Here is a 16944-nt window from a genome sequence, read left to right as displayed (position 1 = left end):
CCTAGTTCTTGACACAGAATTCTCCATAGAGGAGTCTGACCTAATTTATATTGTATTGAATCAAGTAATCCTATCATGCATGTGTGCTTGCTGTTTTGTTCTCTTTTAGCAGGCATATTGCTCTCTTGCAAAAACTTCAGATTTAGATGTTAGGCAATGTCCCTATGGTTTTAGGAGGTGCTTTTACTTAGTGAGTACTTACTGGAAAATGACATTTAGAGGACATTTGTGAAGAGGGAGACAATCAGGACAGAATGCTAAGGCTGCTAGAAGTATTTATACCTGAATGTGAGTGTATCCTTGTTTAACATTGAAGGTAATCAAGAGTCCTCTAATAACGGAGTCCTTCCATTATCACTAAAGATGGAGCCGGAATCTCCCAAAAATGCTTTTTTGTAGCAAACAGCAGTATAACTACCTTTATCATCAGTGTTACAGGGATACTGGTGGGGGTTTGATGTGGGTGATTGCTGCATTTCGTCTTCATAGGGTTGCTGATGATAAGTGGTAGTAAATGTTTTTGTTTGGGTCAGCATGTTTTGAAGCTAATTGGGAGCTGATTATCATCCAGGCACTGCAGTTGTGGCCTCCTAAAGCAATTCCTGGTGTGCAAAACCCTTTTCTTTGACTGAGCAGGTTATCCCAACTGCAGAACTCTCGCACTTGTTCGGTGTCATTCAGAAAAGTTTTGCTTAACTCTGCCAAGACTTGCTTTTTTTGCTTAAAAGTGTAGCTCTTCCCTTTTAAAATGTAGAGTTTAAAACCTATTGGCTTTCCAGTTAGAGATTGTTTTCCCCTCCACTTTCATTTTAGGACAGCTGAGCATAAACACCCCTTTAGACAGGGTTAGTGGTTAGTGAGTCAGTGGGTTTGGCAGGCACCAGGTGACTCTTCTTGGTTTAGGTCTCTACAAAATAAGAAAGGTCTTACTTCTTCTCCAGCTGTGGAACAGACTGGACGATGTTACACTTTTCTTGGACTGTGTGGGGTCAACACGAGACAAAACAGAATAAAGCACTGTATAGTGCTCTTAACCCATGTAAATGATTTTTGAAAGCAAAGGAAGTTCTTCAACAGACATTTTCCTAATTCCTGTAGTGGCCCATTGCTACAGTTTTCCCTCATGACTGTCTTTAAGCTTCACAGCATACATAACTAGGAAGAAAATGCAATATCTGAAGATAATAGATTATGAAACATTAAAATATTTTTTTAAAAAAGGAAAAAATATGTATTCTGAACAATAATGGACGTTAAGACTATCAGTTGATGTAACTTTTAAACAGCACTAAATGGCTTGAAATGCACACTTTCCAGCAAAGTTTCAAAGTTGCAGTGGGTTCTGCAGTGTTACTGTATTCTGGTCATGGGAGAATTTTTTTTTTTATTGTATCTTTTCATCTGATTTCATTCACACCAACTGTTGTTGGTTAAAAGTTGAATCACTCATGCACAGCATAAAGTAACTTCTGGAACATACATCTATCTTAGTTGTACCTACCAAATATAACTTTATTCATCAGTTGAAATGTTTAAATGAGATTGTTGATGTTTGCAGTTTGTAGAATTTGGAAATGCAAAGACTTTAATTATGCCCATTTGAAAATGAAGAACTTCAATTACTGATGCAATATACATTTCTTATTTTTCTTTTACATAACTGTCTTCTACCCCGCTGAGAGATTAGTTACTTAGAGAATAGCAGGCATCATATTGGTAGTTTTTCAACCTAAAGGGTTATAATTATTTTTTTTTTCAGTACTTGAAGTAACTGAGGGAAAAATTGTGAGTGATCTCAGTACACTGTTAAAAAAAAAGTGCTTCATTTCTGTTCCTAGTTACTTGAGATCGAGCTCAATAAACTATGCTAAAACAGCAAAGAAAATGAGCACTTCAACTTGTTTAACCTTCATTGGATTTATTCAGGTGCCTCAAGTAGTTGCTCAGATCAAGCCGGGATGAAGAGATCCAAGGCGGCAGGACTCAGTGCTCCTGCAGGAGCAGGCAGTGTTAGTAATTTGACAGCCTTTCCAGGACCTGTCAGTCTCTGCCTGGAGACTGGCCATAACAGTTCAATTGGCATGTGCTTTTTGCCAGATTAACATGTAATAGGTCACTTGAATTTTCCCCTTATTGAGTTCATACCTTTTGTTTAATTCTCTCTCACGGTAACCTGTCAGTGTTGATGGGAGGAAACAAAAGCTTTCTCTGTATTTAGGATATTTTTAACAGGTACTTAGCACGAAAAATTTGGTTTACCCTCTTTTTGATTTCCTTGTATAACCTTTACAAATCCAACAGTTTTTAACCTATCATATTTTGCTTGTGGCTGTGGTGGAATAGGAGACTCTGCTTCCTTGATCTTGAGGTTAGTGATGATGGTTTGCACTAATAACTTGGACTCCGGTGCATCGATGCAGTAGAGGATTCAGGGCTTAGGAATTTCCAAGTAGCTCCATGATTAAGCCAAGCACAGAGGTAATTAAGAAAGAAGCAAAATACTTTTTAAATACTACTTTGATGTAGTCCAGCTGATATTCAGGAAATAAACAGTCAATGCAGTGAATATTTTATTTATATTTAGATTTTTCCCTCTCATTCCTTTATGCAACAAAATACACAATTAATTGTATTGTTACTGCCTTTTATGTCAGTTTCCTTCAAGTTTTGAGGGCTATTGGCAAATTCAAACCTTTTAATGGCATTAGATGATTAGATGACCTGTTAGGCATTCATGTCTTAACTGTAGCAGTTATACCACAAATATCAAGGGTCTTGCCAGTAGGTGGATTCCCCCTCTTTTTTAACATAATGAAGTTTTTCCATTCTAGGAGTTTTTTTTCCTGTGGATGTGCATACATTTTGAAATTTGTTCATTGTGCCACAGTGACACTGACAGTGCCATTTGAAAATGTTATGGCCCTGGTAACACCTGGTAGATGTTTGCAATAAAGACTCCCTTTTTTAATTACACTATAATTAATACAAAACAAATCAACAGGAAGTGCTACTTCACACAGCATGTTGGCAGTTAGCTAAAGTTTAAAAACAGTAAAAAACCATTAGTGAGTTTAATAAAGATTACTTTATGAATGGGTTTTTATTGTGGTTGCTGAAGTAATCAAATCTCAGATTATGGCTTCAGGACAGTCCACCGTCCCTGTGTGATAGTTTTCATATATTATGACCTATTTTTCTTCTTTCTGAAAACAAGAGAAATAAAATGTTTGTGAAGTCCTAAAGAGGATAACGAATTGAATTGACCACTTACTGTTCCTGGCACTCGATTTTATGATCCTTACCTCCCTGGTGATGGAGGGAGCTATTCAGCAGCACTGTGTGAGAGTTACAGATGATGAAATTTGGTGAAGTTCTTTCAAATCAGAACCACTACACTGATTTACATCAAATGAGGGCCTGTCCGCTGTTGCTATGTTACATTTGTAGCAAATGCTAATTGATTTTGGTGCATAGAGATCTTCAGAGAAAAGTGAGAATTGTTACTGAGTGAATCCCACTGTGCCAAGCTTCAGTTTCTGGATTTCAGTGTGGGGTGCTCCTGGAGAGGACATGAAATCCTCTATATGTGAAAGAACACTAGAAAATAACTCTGCCGCAACCTCAAAATGGGTCTGAGACTTCAGCACTCCTGACTTTGGGTTTGATGAAGAACAGCAAGTGATTTTCATTCTTGCATAATTTGTTCTGTTAGACTCTTGGGTAAGGTGAAGAGATTGCAGAGGGAGGAAATTCCATGGGATGGTTCTGTCGCTCATCAGTGTTTGTAGAAGCAGCTGTGTTTGTTAACTTACACAGGATGTCCAGTCCTGACAGCTAAAATTTAGGTGAGAGGAATCCTGTTCTCAGTCACTGAACTCTAGCTGCCTTTTTCCAGGCAGCAGAAATCCAGGGGAGCAGATCATGTGCATCAAGCTTCGAAATATTGCTCAAGCCTGTGTAGAGAACTAACTCTGTTCTTTATTGCAAAAATCATCTCTAGTTCAAAGAACAGATTGCAAGTGACCCATACACATTGTGGGTGGCTGACTCTGCTAATCAGTATTTTTAGATGGAACTTTTTGATGGAGGTGGGAATTAGTACAGTACAGAGAAAGCAAATAGTACACATAGACATCGTGTGTTTTGTGGATCCAGTAATACAATAATAAATTGATGAATACAGTGCTGATTTTCTTCTTTGTGGCTGAAAGTATGTACATAATTTGCAATGTAGACAATGAGTAAAGGGCTATAATATCAAATTTAATGTCTTTAATGGACTAGCTCTAAGACTTTTTCCCATTTTGGTGGACTATGCTACTTTATTTTTGGCTGTTTCACAGTGCTTATTTATTTATTAATTTAAAGAGGTGTACTCTTAGATCGAATGATAGTGAATGTATCTCATTTTCATATATGCACATATATTTTCATGAGGAAGGCTAACACTGGATTTTCCCAAGACATTCTTGGTTTGTTAGGAGAAACAAGCATCAAGAAACCACTAGGAATTGTGCTCATCGAGTGTACATCTGCTTTCTTCTCCAAAAAAACCCCCGTTCTGGAGATCTGTGTAGGGTCACTGTTGTATATTCAAACAATACTAGAAAAAAGCAAAACAAACTGAAATCAGGATCTCTGAGGATTCCTTCCCATTTTGGATGTGAATGTCACAGGTGTTAGAAAAGACCAACTTAATCCTAAGTTATAGTCAACAGGAATAGAAGTAGTTTGTGATAGCTCTCAAGTTTTCACATTAATAAAGTGTGGAAAAGCTCAGCCTAGAGTTCCAGAAGGTTGTTGCACAGGCTTTGGTCCCTGCTGCACAGATCTTTAACATCTCAGTATCACTGCATGGGATAAGATGCAGACATGACGCCATAGTGTGTATTAATCTTGCTGAGTCCTTATGAGAGTCCTAATTGTTCCAGCAATTGCTTCCTGTAAGAGGTTGGCTATACTGGGTACATTAGGGAAAGGACAGTGCTGAATAGAATGAATTGTGTATTCAGATGTACTTTAGCTTGTACTTTAGTTGCAAAAAGTGGAGAAAATCTTGTCTGCCTGTCTTGAAAGTGAGGGGGGTGATGTCTGGAGGAACAGTTCCAATGCTTGACAATTAATAATAGCACTTCGAAGAGAAGCTTTTAGCAGAAGGCAAGCACATAGGTTACAGAGAAGTACAGAGAACAATGTATTTTTTGTGCTAATATGTTGAGATCAAATAACTCATTAATAGGAGAATAATTTATAATGATGATGCAAGTAGAAGAGTAAAGTTCTTCTAAATATTAATCTATTTCATATATTATTTATTGTAATAGAAGTTTGACTAGTAGACATGGGAGACCAAAATGCCTTGCAACTTGTAGAGTTCACAAAGTGCTTTTTTAAAAGAAATTTCCCTTAAGTGAAAAATGCTGGTGTAATGTTTTGGTGAGATGCTGGAAAAGCAGTAACTTGTAAAGTTGGTTAATGCATCTCTGTGCAGTGGTGTGAGAGAGAAACTTCTTTGTCGTGGTGCAGTATGAAGTCTGCAGGGCTCTGGGCAGAGCTTGCAGATAAAGGACTTAGGGTCACTCATTCTGAGGAGCAAATAGTGTGTACGTGACTACTACAGTGGGGAGAAGGTGTAACTTACCTGTGGAGTATTGAACTAGGCACAGGAGAACTGGATGCTTGGGAGTGTAGGAGCCTGGTTGTGCAATGAAGCAGTTTTGCCTGAATGAATCAAGGATGTTTGTTCTCTCTAGTTTTTTAATATTTAAAGCTTATGAGAAAGATCTTAGTATATATATATTTAATATATGTATTGTATAAGATATAGAAAAGCTTTTCTATAAAAGTAGGAGTCACTAATAGGGTCTTATGGTATCATAACAACATCTTAGAATCATAGAACAGCCTGGGTTGGAAGGGACCTTAAAAGATTATCCAGTTCCAACTCTCCCACCATAGGCAGGGACACCTTCCACTAGACCAGGTTGCTCAGAGCCCCATCCAACCTGGCCTTGAAGACTTGAAGGGATGGGACAGCCACAACTTCTCTGGGCAGCCTGTGTCAGGGCCATACCATCCTCACAGGTGAAGAATTTCTTCCTCATCTCTAATCCAACCCTCCCCTCTGTCAGTTTAAGCCATTCCCCATTGTCCTGTCACTCCAGGCTGTGAACAGTCTCTCTCCATCTTTCTTGTCGGCTCCTTCAGGTACTTGAAGGGCTGTTAGGTGACCTTGAAGCCTTCTCCTGTCCAGACTGAACAATCCCAGTTCTCTCAGCCTTTCCTCATAGCAGAGGTGCTCCATCCCTCTGATTACCTTGGTGGCCTCCTCTGGACTTGCTGGAACAGGTCAATGTCCTTCCTGTGCTGTAAATCACACTTGGGAAGAGAAACTCTTGAGTTTTGGCACCAATAAAAGTGTCTTATTGACCCTCCCACCTCCAGTCTAACATACCAAAGGTTACCTTTTTAAAGTCAGAGAAGTCCACGACATTTTGTTGTTATAGCCTTAGGAGCTGTGCTGCAGTGTACCCAATAATATTTCAAAAATACAGTGTGAAAAACGGCTCAGGGAAGAGTCAGGGTACAGAAAAGAAACAGCTGCCATTATAGGTACAATGTGTTATTAACCACGGCCTCCCTTTTATTCACTGAATAATTGTGTATTCAGCAGTAACTTGTGAAACCGTGTGATGTCTGTTAATAAACTGGAGTAGGATACCTTTTAGTTGTTTTTTGCAAAGGTGTTATATGCTGGCCTACTTCTTCAGGAGTATGTGTAGATGATTATGTTATGTATTCTATTTTTGAACAGTCTTTTTGTAGTGCAAAGCCTTACAGATTTCTGTCATTCAAAAACCTGACATGACTCTGAATCCCCTCCTGTGATAATTCTAATTGATCACTGATGCTTTTAAGGCACTGATACAACCTGTAGAAGAATTCTTAGTGTGTGACAGAAATGTATCCTGCTTATTTTGAAGAAGTGGAGTTCATATATGTTCACAAAGATTTGTAAAACTGTTCCTTGTATATCTTTGCAATGATTGTAAGTTAGACAGTGTGTTGTAATTGAGACTTCAGCCTTTATATTTTGTGAAAGCTTTTGATGTGTTTCTTACTGTTCTTGTATGATTTTCTGACACCTGTTGATGTTTGAAAGATGGTTGTCATGTTTCAGTGCAGAGGTTTGGGTAGAAAACAGCTTTTCTGGTGTTAACTGCTGTTAACTTTTCTGGAGTTAGTCAGAGATGCTCTTCCTGCCATTATGTGATCTTCATATATTGTTGTTACTGATTCAGTTGTGTGTAGGAATGTGTTCTGCTTAACATAAATAAAATGTTACCTGCCCTTGGGTTTATGCTGTGGTAAAAGAGACCTAATCGTGCTCTACTTTAATGCTTTGTGCTGTTGTTGTGTAGCAGTAAATCTTACAGACAGGGGTTCTGTCCCCTGGGGATCCAGTTTTCTTTATATCCAAGTGAGCAGTAAAAAAAGCTTTTCACCTGCATAGAAACCTGTAGGCCTGTAAGCTCTGCATGTGCTTCTGATATCAATGCCTTCATATATGGACGTAGGTAGAAAATGTAACACCACTTTCTGAAATGGCCATCATAGCTTCCTAATGAGACACTTGGATTTTTTTTCCTCTTGTGACAGAGTTAAATGTTACGTATTAGCCATAATGCTTAAATTGATGAAGTGTAAAACTAGTGAAATGGGTTACTGGGAAAGGAAGTGAAAATATTATGAACCATATGCCCTAATTTATGTCTTCTTAGAAAATTCGTCTAATGAAATTAAGTATTTGGAATAATTCAGCTTACAATATTCAACAAGAAGTATAGTAGTAATGGTAGGATGATCTTACTTTTAATGTAGTAAGGAAATTACAACTCCTTTTCTGGGGAGGAACGTCAAATCTCAGTGTGTTGAGATCCACGTGCATCATCAGGTCCAGTTTGAGGTTTTTTTCCTATGAATAGGCTTACACAATTTGGTGTAATTGAGTAGCTGTGACGGCAGCTTCTGCTGTGTTCTTTGTGACCCTAAACAGAGGCAAATGAGATGCATGTTCTTGACATGAGTTCTTAAACCGGTTCCTGGTACCCTGAGTTAGCTCTCCTTTCCTCATGGCTCCTTATCTGGATGCAGCTCCTCTCTTACAGATGATTGTCTCATCCGCTCTAATCCTCCCCCTCCCCTGAAGCAGTTTTTACCTCTTGACTCCCAGACTAAACCTCCCAAGTCCTCCATTATTAAACAGCACTTCAAAATTCTTCTCTTCTGCTTCTTGTGATACAAGACTTCACGTCAAAGTCTATTCCTTTTTTCTCTAGTCTGATACTTGTATTTTATGCATTCAAAGTCAGCAGCTTTCTGGGTGCCCTGATGGAAAGACGAACCTCTTGCTGTCACTTCAACTGGTTTGTGTAATTTCAGTTCAGAGCAGTAATTAAAGAAACAGCCCGTTTTCCAGGACAGTGTTAATAGGAATGTGCATGCAAATTTTAATTCCTTCTGGAGGCTGCAAAAGGGTTGATAGTGTAGAGGGATTTTAGTATAAAGGAGTCGTCCCTGCAGAAGTGTGAAATCTCATTTTTTTACTTTAGGTAGTTTTGGCTTTGGGATTTTTGGATTGTGGCTTTTTTTGTGTGCCTGTTTGTTAGGGGATATTTGGGTTTGGTTTTTTGTTTGTTTGCTTTTTAGGAGGAGGGGGGTTTAATATTAGCAAAAAACCCAGATCCATTGTATGGAGACCAACACTTACTCCCGGTTTCAAAACTCAGAAAGCTTTTCAAGAAACGTTCATAATGATTATTTAACATGGTCAAGACACGGTATTTCCCTACAATCTAAATCTTGGAAGTGATTCAACTCATTCCTCTTCCCTCATGTCCTGAAAATCACACCAAAGCAGACACCCTTGACATGTAAAATTGTAGCCTGAACAGTTAAAAATCTGGCAAAGTTGCAAAGTAATTGAAGGGAGTAATTGAAGGGAGTGGGAAGTGTCAGACAACCTTATCCACAGGTGGTGCTTCCTGCCCTGGCTTTGAGTAGAGAAAATTAAAATAGGTAGCTTTAAGGGAATTATTTAGCAGTGTTACTGTTCATAGCTGCATCATAAATAAAATGCACAGAATTTTTGGTGATATATCAGACCTTGAGATCAAAGATGTAAGAGGTGGTTGGAAGAGCAGATTGTGTAGGGGTTATGTACTCATTAAGGTACTCTGGGGCTGTTTGTTTCAGTCAATGGAACATGTGTTACAGCTGATGACTCCTGTGAGGTGGAGCACAAGGGTCAAAGATACCAAGAGTCCTGTTGACTCCAGTTGATGGGAAAGAGAAGAATTTAAACTACGCTGGAGTTTGAGTCTTAGAAGAGAATGTGAAATGTGAGGAGCTTGGAAAATGGATCCAGCTTGATGAACTCTTACACCTGGGAAGTGATTGAGAGCTTCTGAAGAAGGAATGCAGTACATGTAGTCGTAGTTCTTGAGCAGATTCAGGTGCTTTGCCTTTTGTAATTGTTTTGCAGTTCTGATGCTGCCAAACTACCTTGTGGTGATTCAGATATTTCTTATCAAGAGTTTTTTAGCAACTGGTATGTCATTAGCAAGAACATAATAAATGTGAGGGTGGTGAGGCACTGGATTGCCCGCAGAAGTTGTAGCTGCCCCATCCCTGGAAGTGTTCAAGGCCAGGTTGGATGGGGCTTGGAGCAACCTGGGATAGTGGTTGCTATCCCTGCCCATGGCAGGGGGTTGGACTGAGATTATCTTTAAGGTCCCTTCCAACCCAAACCATTCTGTGATTCTGTCTTCTGCCACATAATACCAGTATCGACTGTTGACTTCAGTTTTCAGGAATCTGTAAAAGTACCTCCACCTCTACATTTTCAGGATAATCATTGTGTCTTTAATGGCTATAGATGTCTGAAGCATTTTGCTTAGGAAAGTGAGTTTTGGGATGTGTTGTTGGAATTCAGTTGGAGGAAGATATAAATAAAGATATAAATAAAAACAATATTACTGTCCTTGGGCCTTCACTAGAGAATTCAAGACATGCAAATGCTAAGTCAGTGAGTGGAAATGTCATCCTTCAAAGACACGTGAAATACAAGGACTATGATAAAAGTCTTGTGCACTTAAAGGTAACTGAGTTACAAAGAAAGCTTGTAGTTCATGGAATTATATCCATGAGTCTTTTAATATACTCAAGTTGTTCTTTATCTCCTATGGTGCATTTCAGAATTTGTTTCCCTGGAGGTGACTGAAGTAAGACAAGAAAAATCCTACCTGATCTTTAATAATCCTTCACATGCATGGTAATACTCCAGATTTATACTATCATTGGATAATTTGCACTTAAATCCTTTCATTTCTATGCTCCCATCCTAAAAAAAAAATCCTTTAGTGTTATAGGGAGCCAGGGATTGCATACTTGAAATACCTTGGCCTTGTTGCCAGTTTAGTCTCACCTGCTTAGACTGATTTATTGTGGTGGTTTTTTTTCAGAGGGCAAGACTGAAAAATACATTTCTCCCATTATAGTTAATAGATTCAGGAAGTAATTTGCAGATCAGGAAACAATGGATCTCATCTAATAAAAGCACTGCCTAGGTAATTCATAAGGAGGATAAACTTGTATTGTTAAGCTTGCACGTTTTACTCCTATCTGTAGGCCATATATTGCTCTCTTGTGCTTTCCACCATTAAGCAGTAATGTTATTGCATTAGTAAAAAAGCACTACTGCTTTGACTGGCTTTCCAAACCACATACAAAATCAAATAATGCATTTTACTGAATTATGAAGAACTGTGTTATTTGTTTGTAACCGCTCACTTAGTTATTGCTCTCAGGGCTCCTTGTTACAATTTAATCACTTCTCTGCGTCTCTTGAGTTCACACAGGCTGGTGTGAGGCAGTGAGGGGACAAAGCAAAATGACTGGCAGCTAAGTGTTTCAATCAGTCAAGATACTGATTTATTTCTTTGAGGAGGAGTGTAAAGGAAATGAGAATGGCTTTTTTTTGTAACTGATGCGCTGAATAGTCATCAGTTAAACTGTGGAGGTCATACATATGTGCTGAAATCTCGAGAAAGGAAAAAAACCCACTAGAGTGTGTCTTGTCTCCCACACTGCACACAGTCTGTGGGAAACTTCTGATGTTCAGCATGTCCTGAAAAGGCAGCACAAAGGACGAGTCTGGAATCCTTTCACTTATGGGGTTTTCATCACAAAAGAAGTGATATGAAGCATTAAAAGCAGGGTGTTAGAAATTCTTTGTTGTCTGTCTAGTTACTGTATACAGCTGTGAAGTTTTTAACTGTATCCAGGACGTTATACTACAGAATGTTTAAACTGCACCAAATGAATTGCAGTAGGGAATGTGGTGTGAATATCTGTGCCAATGGATCCCTTTTGGAGTAAAAAAATATAACTCAACTAGAGCAAAAATAGGAGTAAAAACATTGGTGGAATATGATAGCTTTGCTTTAAAAATATTCATAGGTATGCCTGAATAGGAACAGATACATTAAAGTTTTCATTGCCGACTTTTGCAATAGAAACCATGTAATTTTATATCCCCCTTGAAGTGTTGTTTTTAATCTGAAAAAGTAATAATTTTTAGATAGTCAAAGCAATAAATATCCTACAGCAAACCTGACAGCATTAGATGATAGAGTTAAGAGATAGAAAAATTCAACTGAAGTTTTGTGCTAATGGTGTAAAATCCCTTCTTTTGCCCAATTCTATATTCCACCTTAACTCATACAGATATAAAATCCAGAGGAAGCAAGCAGATAGTTTTGAATGAAATTAGGTCTTTCTAAGAGTTTAAATCTCCAGAGCCCTGTGAAAATCTGTGCTCAACAATCTTTGCTTTTATAGTAAGGAAGATACCTTACCTATCAAGAGACTGCTTTAGTGGGGTATTCCCTAGAAAGCCCACTCTAGCCTAGCCTACATTTCATGTTCTTTCTCTAACCTAAATCCTGAGGTTTTCAAACAGTTTCATAAAATGTATGCACTAAAATTTGATGAAAATGTGGCTGCATGGAAAAAGAACTACTTTAGGAGAAGCTTTTAGTGCTGACAATAGGGAAACTTTTTACTGCCTCATGGAAAACTGCATGGCTGAAACTGTGACTACAGGGAGAGAAAAGGGGACTTGCCTCTTGGTCAGAGGAGAAATTTCCAGGTTTGCTGCTAAATGCACTCCGGGGAAGTGAAGGTATCTGTGATATGAAATGATAAAAGATAAAAGCAGCCCATTTTATTGCAGGGACTGGATGGCAAAGGAGAAGACCCACTTCTTGATTACACTGATTTCTGGATGTTTTATGCCTGTTGCAGGTGCTACATCCAAATGAATTGATATTTCTTTTTATGGCACCCATTAAGACAGATTTTCAGGCCTGTTTTGTCTCTTTCATAGGGAAAGTGCAAGATATGGTGATAGATATATGAACATGATAGTTGTGGAAGATAAAGGAGAAGAGAAAATGTGCTGTGGGCAGGAAACAGCTGCTTCAGCATTTCTTTTCCCTCCTGTCTATCTTTTCTGAGCTAACAGTCCATTCAGTCTGAATACAGATCTGTTCTTAATGTGTTGAACTGCATTATTTAGCCCACCACTGCAAACCAAATTGTTATCCCTGGAGATAAAATTGCTAAGTTGATTTAATGGAGCTGTGTTAATCTAGAATTTCATTTATATCTTCTCTTGGATCTGTGCACTGTAGCTTCTCTGTGTTTAGTAAGGATGATTCTGACAAAAAGGCACAAATACCCAGTGATAGCAGCTCTTTAGCTCCTCCATGCCTGCAAGAAGAGGAGACCCTTGTCTTGTAAGAAGCACTTAAAACTTGCTATTAAGTCCTGTAGTGCCTGTGTTTGCAGCACATCGATCCTTTAGAAGTGAGACACTGAAGAAGCAGATCTCTATCGTGCTCCTTGGCTGTGAGTGATTACTGAGAAACACAGAAAAGACTACCTGAGTGGTTTATTCATAATCTACTTAGTGGCTGCATTCCTTACTCCTGCGTGGTTTGAATGCCACTTGCTACAACCACCAGTTGAAAACACAACCAGCCACTGGCTGAAAAGATCTGCAGTGGTTAAAAATACTGTGAGACAGAGAGAGAGAGATGGATCAGATAGTCCTCTGGAAGAATCTGGAGAAGGATTACGTAAAAGAGAGAATTTGCAAGCCTGGAATGTGTTTTTCCCTACAGTATCTATTTCAATTTTCTGTGAAATGACTTTCAATATTTAGGTTATTTCACGTTTTGTTATAATCTCTTGGAGGGAGATCAGAGTTAAGATTTACAGTCTGAAAACAGGTTGAAATGGTTCTTGATGATGTCTGGAATGTTTTGCAAGGTTTTAGCAGCTGATATGGTGCAGATGAGTGCATAATACAAACAATAACATTTATTTTCTGTATTGCAATCCCATTCCCTAGAAGTGTGGAGATGCATTGGAGTTCTCCTTCCCTTCATTTCCCTGCATGATCCTAGACACTGTATAAAACAGGGGAAACTCCCCTCAGTTATGTTTTATAGCAATTTTCTGATCAGGAAATACCAGAATGACGGGACTCTGGTTATGAGCTAGCCAGTGGTGTCAGTATTCAGATATCAACATCTTTAACTCTTTCTTTCTTGTTGATTAGATCACACAATAAATAGCATATTCAAGATGAAATTTTAACAACAGATAATTGACTTTGGAGAACTGTGTGGCACTGAAGATGCTTGTTTGGCAGCAACCTGTGGTGCTGTAGATAGGAAGGGTCAGAAATGGGATGAGTATAAGTTATTCATGGTGTGTGATAAAAATGATAATCCCAGTGTCGTTCTCCCACATCAAGGACAGAATTATGAAAGAGGCCACTAAAATGTTTTTTGCAGTCATGTTTTGAGTGGACTGTGAGTGGAGCAAGACTGAGATTTACAGACAAGAAGCTGTAGTAATTGGCTTCTGAGCCAACAGCTCATAGGTGGGCTGTGAAGAATTTAAATTAACTCATGGATCAAGGTGTTCATCACGTTGTACTGAACCTGGTCACTCAGTACTGTCTCTAATGAGGGAGGGGAGAAAAGCTTCCATCTAACCTCTCAGCTGTCCTGTCTTCCTCAAGAAATTCATCCACTAGACCTTTCCAGATTGTTTTGCAATGTTTTGCCTGATGTGATGCAGGAGCACGTGAGCTCTGGCTACTGAGCAAAGTAACCATTTCACCTGGCTTGAATAGCATTTACCATGCAGAATAGGTTTTTCTGCAACAGGTTTTTATAGGGTCAAGCTGCTTCTTGCTGGATTTGTTTGTGTATTTCTTAATGGAAAAAAAAAAGTTCTGAATTACCTGTGAAATGCCGAGTGTTTAAAGCTTTCTGCTTGCTAACAGTTTTCTGGTTTTTGTTTGTTTGTCCATAAAGTCTGTTCTTTTTTAAAGAGCAATCTTCAGCTAAGTGAGACCGGATTTGCACCATGAGCAGTTTAGTGTCTTGAAGCTGAGATTTGTTTTAGGGAAAACGTGATTGTTGTGATGAAGGGACAAAAGGTGATCTTGCCCAGATTCCTGTGTTGATCCATAATTAATGTATTTCTTTCCTGTTAGTGTCAAAATATTTCTTTCTAGTCAGGAGTTAAATGGACTCATTCAGTGTTTATATTTATGCAAACGATCGGTTTGTCACTCCAGTTGCAACATTAAAGAAAAAAAGCCAGATATTTTACATGCCTTTGAGTATTAAAGTGATTACAATTACCTACATAAAAGCAGTTGCTTTATTAATTAATTAACTTGGAGAAAAAAGGCTAGTGACCCTCTGAAGGAATATCAATAACTGAAACATTAATTATGTAAATAAGATCTGTCTTTGCTGTTCATTACTCATAGTTTAACATGAAAATTGCCTTTTAAAATAATGCCTCATTCATATATTTCAATAAATATCTAATCTGCCTGGTCTGTCACTTGAATCTAGAGTTTGAGACAAAGACTCTGCAGTGACATGGGTACAGACCCTGTGGCATTTCCTTTGAGCCACCAGCTCCCAGTTCCTAATTACTGGGCTGGCATTTTTTGATTTTCTGGGGGTCATCCTCTCTGAGGCAGCAGTCCCCTCTGGGAACAAGTTCTTGCAAAATTTGTGTCCAGAGAGATGGAGTTGCTGTGTTTCATAGGTGAGGAAGGAGAGGAAGAAGCAGCAAAATATTTGAAGAGGTTTTGTGACTCTTGTGGTTTCAAAAGGGAGGCTGTAGCAGAGCTGCAGAACCAGCCCATCTCCAAATCCTGTTTGAGGCTATTGAGATGTAGAATTACTAAGCAGAGGTAGTAGTACCAAGACAAACCAATACCACAGTTAGACCACATGTTTGGTTGCTGTGAACCTGTGCGCTCAGTAAACTTGCTGCTCCTTTTTACCTTTTGAAAATGTGACTGTATGCCTCCTGGCAAGTGCTGCAGGTGATTTCATACAGGCTATGAGAATATTTCCCTTGTATTTCCTCTGCCTTTTTGTTTTCTAAAGTTTCACAGGGTGTATTAGCGAATTCTGATGTAGGATTCCTGGTGGGTTTTATTCCATTTTATATCCCTAAAGGCAACAGTCAGAGGTTTCCAGAGCTACTTCTTGCTCAGTGTCTGAGTATACCTGTAAGAGGAGAAGGAAGAGCTGTGTTTCTTTTTCATAATATCAAAACCTGTGCTGCAAATAATCTTGTTTCAATTTTGGGTGTGCAGACAAAAAGTAGTAGCCCTGCAGTCCCAGAAAATCTTTTACTTCCCACTCCCTGAAAAGTACCTGCTTATAAGCCTAAGATGTTCAGATTTCCTGTTTTTAATGCCTTAACACTCGCTTTGCCCACAGCAGGAAGGGCTGATGAAGAAATATGTGTGTCCCCCCCTCCCTTTCCCTTGTAGCATGATAAATTGTGGAAGTCCTGATTGAAAATTCTAATCACAGCCTTGCAGTCCTTCAGATCACAACCCTTGACAGTTGATTCACTCCTTTTCATGCCTGCTGCCTCTGACTGCTCCTGGTGCCTCTTATGCATGAGTCTATCATTAGCACACAAAGCATGATGGATTGGTTGGGGTACCTCTGTCCTTAGAACCTGGGAAATGCTTCTTTTTCAGAGTCAAAGAACCTGTGTGTGAAATCGTCATGAATGAGAGAAGAAAGTAATACAGTATTGGATGTGCCTGTTTGCTGCCACTGTTTAGAGGGAAAATGATGCATTATGGGGACTGTAAGTATATGGCCTGTTTGTTTGGGGTTTTACTCCTCACTGGTGAACGATGCAGAAAATGAGAGATTTTAAGCAATGCATAAGCTGAGTCAGGCAAATGCACAGAAGTTGTAGTATTTTTTTGGAAATCAGAACTGTAAATACTTCCAAAATCCTACTTAAAGATCAGTGCCTGTTCATGAAATCTTTTAACTTTCAGTGTGATCTGATGGCTGAAATGATTACAAATAGTGACTTTCAGTACTCACTGTGGATTCTGTTCATTTTTGTGGATTCTCTTCTATAGACCCTTTCAACAGGAAACTTTTGCAAATGTTTGCGTCTTGCAAATGCTTTTATTCATCTGTGTGACTTGGCATTTAATGTTTCAGTGAACAAGACAGTTAAGTTTTGGCTCCAGTGAAAGATTGATAGGAACAATTTTCGAATGTGGTATCACAACAAAGTGAAAATATGTCATGTTCAAATACTGAGCTCTGATGCGTCATGTGGTCTTGTAATAAATGAAATAGCACTACAGACCTGACAGATCTGCAAGAGAATGGTTTTAAATTTATGATGATTAATTTTCAAGATGAACTGCAATGAAAAAAATTGTTAGTAGATACTTAAAGAAGGTAAGGGGGGAAAGCTTCCTGAAATGATAACAGGCAGGTAATGATAAAGCTACCT

General features: G+C 38.7%; 1 protein-coding gene across 9 annotated transcripts in view; it reads left to right on the top strand.

The window, feature by feature from the left end:
• Nucleotides 1-16944, top strand: part of DAB1 (DAB adaptor protein 1) — a 436638-nt gene that overhangs the window by 288557 nt on the left and 131137 nt on the right. For 7 of the 9 annotated variants that reach the window (XM_039380595.1, XM_027748810.2, XM_027748812.2 and 4 more), the window contains one exon: nt 16160-16272. The exons of the other annotated variants lie outside the window; for them this stretch is intronic. The gene's annotated coding sequence lies outside the window, so the exon portion shown is untranslated. The remainder of the gene's footprint in view (nt 1-16159; nt 16273-16944) is intronic. 9 annotated transcript variants of the gene reach the window in all.

The sequence above is a fragment of the Pipra filicauda genome, unplaced genomic scaffold, assembly GCF_003945595.2.
Source record: "Pipra filicauda isolate LSUMZ 115617 unplaced genomic scaffold, ASM394559v2 scaffold19_size4547281_pilon, whole genome shotgun sequence".
NCBI lineage: Eukaryota > Metazoa > Chordata > Aves > Passeriformes > Pipridae > Pipra > Pipra filicauda.
This window is presented reverse-complemented; position numbering and strand designations above follow the sequence as displayed.